The sequence below is a fragment of the Sinocyclocheilus grahami genome, unplaced genomic scaffold (genome assembly GCF_001515645.1).
Source record: "Sinocyclocheilus grahami isolate Dianchi unplaced genomic scaffold, SAMN03320097.WGS_v1.1 scaffold553.1, whole genome shotgun sequence".
Lineage (NCBI taxonomy): Eukaryota > Metazoa > Chordata > Actinopteri > Cypriniformes > Cyprinidae > Sinocyclocheilus > Sinocyclocheilus grahami.
Genome location: NW_015505732.1, coordinates 679,653 through 683,504, shown reverse-complemented (window position 1 = coordinate 683,504; position 3,852 = coordinate 679,653). Strand labels below are relative to the sequence as shown.

At 39.4% G+C, this 3,852-nt stretch overlaps 1 pseudogene; it reads right to left on the bottom strand.

Moving 5' to 3' along the window:
* Positions 1 to 37: 37 nt before the first annotated feature.
* Positions 38 to 3,852, bottom strand: part of LOC107556019 (translation initiation factor eIF-2B subunit alpha-like) — an 11,872-nt pseudogene continuing 8,057 nt past the window's right edge.

Below are 3,852 nucleotides of genomic sequence, written 5' to 3'. Positions count from 1 at the left end.
TGCATCTGTGGTCATACACTTCACCAATGATACACATGCTTTATGAAGAGCAGTAATCATCATCATCATCATAAGTAGAGATTGATGAGCTCGTCGCTGACAGCTGAAGGCGTCAGCACACCGAGGTCCGTGAAGAGTAATGTGATGAGGGATGGAGGGGTGTAGTCGATCATGGGGTGCTCTTGGTTCAGATCCTTCACTGTCTTCAGGATATCTGCTTTATACTGAAACACAAGAAACAAGAGCGATGGCATGCATCTATTATGTGTAACTGAAAAAGTGTTTCAACTAGCTTGCCTTGAATCTGTCGGGTACGTCTTGCTGGTTCAGAGGGTAGAGCCGCACAAACTTGAAACTTTCTGCCACCACATAAAATGGTTTGTTGTGTGCCTTGGAGCACACGGCCATCTGATAGGTACCAATCTAGGAAATTAATGGAATTATAACCGCTAAATGCATTTTGTTTTACAGGAACACTCCACTATTTTTGGAAATAGGCTAATTTTCCGGCTCCCCTAGAGTTAAACAGTTCAGTTTTACCGTTTTCGAATCCATTCAGCCGATCTCCGGGTCTGGCGGTAGCACTTTTAGCTGTAGCTTAGCATAGATCATTGAATCTGATTAGACCGTTAGCATCTCGCTCAAAAATGACCAAAGAGTTTCTATATTTTTCCTATTTAAAACTTACTAAATGTACTAAGACCGATGGAAAATGAAAAGTTGCGATTTTCTAGGCCGATATGGCTAGGAGCTATACTCTCATTCCGGCGTAATAATCAAGGAACTCTGCTGCCGTACCATGGGTGCAGCAGCCGCACTGATATTACACAGCACCTGAAAATAGGCTTATTGGAAGTTACCTAGCTGGGGACTAATTTCAGGCGCTGCGTAATATCATTGCGCCTGCTGCACCCATGGTAGAGTCAAGTTTTAAATAGGAAAAATATAGAAACTCTTTGGTCATTTTTGAGCGAGATGCTAACGGTCTAATCAGATTCAATGATCTATGCTAAGCTACTGCTAAAAGTGCTACCGCCAGACCCGGAGATCGGCTGAATGGATTCGAAAACGGTAAAACTCAACTGTTTAACTCTAGGGGAGTCGGAAAATGAGCCTATTTCCAAAAACAGTGGAGTGTTCCTTTTAAGGCAAGACACTGCAGGCAAAACCATTGTTTTTTCAGGTGCTGGTCAATTTTGAGATTTTGGTCTATTTTGCTTCCATAACCTGTTTTCTTTTCATACTAGCGGAAAGAAAGCATCCAAAATACACATTTGAGTGTTTATTTTATTACACTTTATCTATTTGTGTCTGTAGATTTCAAGTACAATATATATCTTTAAAGGAGACATATTATGCCCCTTTTTACAATATGTAATATAAGTCTCAGGTGTCCCCAGAATGTGTCTGTGAAGTTTCAGCTCAAAACACTCCACAGATAATTTATTATATCATTTTGAAAATGCCTATTTTGAGTGAAAGCACACACTGTTTTTCGGGCCTGTCTCTTTAAATGCAAAAGAGCTGCTGCTCCCCGCCCCCTTTTCCAGAATAGGGCTGCGCCATTATAGCTCGGACCTGCTAAAAACATGTGTTTTGGTTCTGATTATCATGTTTATCGTGCTGAAATCATGCGTTTTAAATCATATGAGTTTAAACTTCAGATATACGGTTTTCTGAGTGCACACATCTGAAGCACACGCACAGAAAGCGGCTGTCTCAGCATGTGAGTACTAAACTAAGTTTTCATTCACACACGTTTACATTAAAAACGTTACAAAAACAGTGGGTTATGTCTGTGAAGGTAAACAGCTGGGAAATAAATCGCATGTTTATTTTAGATCTTACAGTAAATAAATCAATAAATCCACTGCTCTGTTGTCTCTGAGGCTGGGACTCTAAACAGTGTTCTGTGCTCGTCTGTGCAGCCAAACACTGAACAGTTAGCATGTTTTGCTCAAACTTTCACTATGGCATTAGAATTGGTACACTGTTGTCACTTGCGAAAACACAATGACAGCGCCATGGGTGGAAACTTACAGATTAAGGGGCAGTCATATTATAATGAGATCCCTTTGTGACGTCACTAGGGGAGCGAAATCTGACGCGCTCATTTCTTCAGACGCTTGCAGAAAAAGGCTTCCCAAAACAAAGTTACTGGGTTAAACTTTTTCATGTTTCCTTGGTTGGTAGATGCACCGGGGACTAGGGTTGTGACGGTGAGGAAATTTTCCCACCGGTTAATCGACGCGTGACAACACCGGTAATACCGGTATCACCGCGGGGGCGTTCCCTCTTTTCCTCGCTTTCCTTCGCTTTTAAATAGCTTGTAAAAGCAGCGTGCGCATTTTACTTTCACTTCCAAATAGCAGCAATTCGGAGTAAAGCAAGTATTTGTTTGAATTTTCCCTCTTTTCCTCGCTCTCCTTCGCTTTTAAATAGCTTAAAAGCACCGTGCGCATTTTACTTTCACTTTCGAATTAGCGGCAGTTTCACGTCAATTGCTTGAATGCAACAACAAAATACAACGTCAAACTCACTTTAGCGTATATATAAAACCTAGAACTTTTATTAACAAAACAAATAAAAATACACCATGCTATAGGGCAGACTATGCCTAATATAAAATAACAAATAACTTGTGTGGTGTCTTGCCTTGGATACAACTGCAAACATCAAGAATGCAAAAGTATGTGTGTTTCAGAACTTGTTTATTACACCTCCACTTTCCACAACGCACTCAGCACCCACAATTACCAGGTCATCCTTCTCCATGATGTACCTAAGCATCACACAACATAAGCAGCAGATGTTTATCTGCAGCAAGAACTTCAGTCACTTTAATCTTATGGCCACAATACGATATTCTAAGATTGGTGTTGAAGCTCACCTTAATTAAAGCAGTCCATCAAGAGAACAGCAATGTTTGGTAACACTTTATTTTCAAGGATAAATTCACTCTATTAACTAGTTGCTTATTAGCATGCATATTACTAGTCAGTCTTGTCTGTTTATGAGTACTTCTAAAGCACATACAGTATTGATGTCTTATTCTATATGAGCATATTTTAGATCCCTTAATCCACCCCATACCTAAATTTAACAACTAACTAACTAAGTAATTAATAAGCAGCAAATCAGGAAAACTCTGTTAATCGTGAACAGAGCATGTGAGCGAAGCCGCTCCGCTACGTTTTCCGCTCTATGGACGTGCGCTCCGCTCAGTCGCTCTAACCGCTCGAGCAAGCGCTCCGTTAATATTCCGCTCACGCTCACCGTGAACCAATTCCCGCTCAGATCCCGCTCCGACATAAAATTTCTCTAGTAGGCCTAATTGTTTACTGTTTGTAACGAAATTCTTGGATTATTGTCTAAAATTAAGCATGCTGATAAATAGCAATTATCATGTTTCAGAGCGAAATTCTTACGTTCTTCTTAATTTTATTAATTGTAATGTATTAATTAAAATGTATTAAATATATGAATCTAACCGTGGCAAACCTTCCTAAAATGCAAAAACTGAAAAAGTGTATTTGATTTTCGTTAACTTTATTTCAGTGAAAATAGCTGGAGTTGTTGTGCAATAGAACATTCAAAACAGGCTCATTAAAACACAAACGCACACACACACACGAGATGAAATGTGTGTAGATCTTTACAAAATACACATGGATTATAAAGCCTGTGAAAAGCACACAAGATAAAATGCACTTAAAGAACGCTTGGTATATGAACTGACGTCAATGAAAGAAACACACTTAGTGTCAAGTTAAAATAAACCATAACTGCGGGAACTGTGGTCTATTAAAACGTCTCTTGATGTTTACTGGATTTTAGAATTTACTTTAAGAA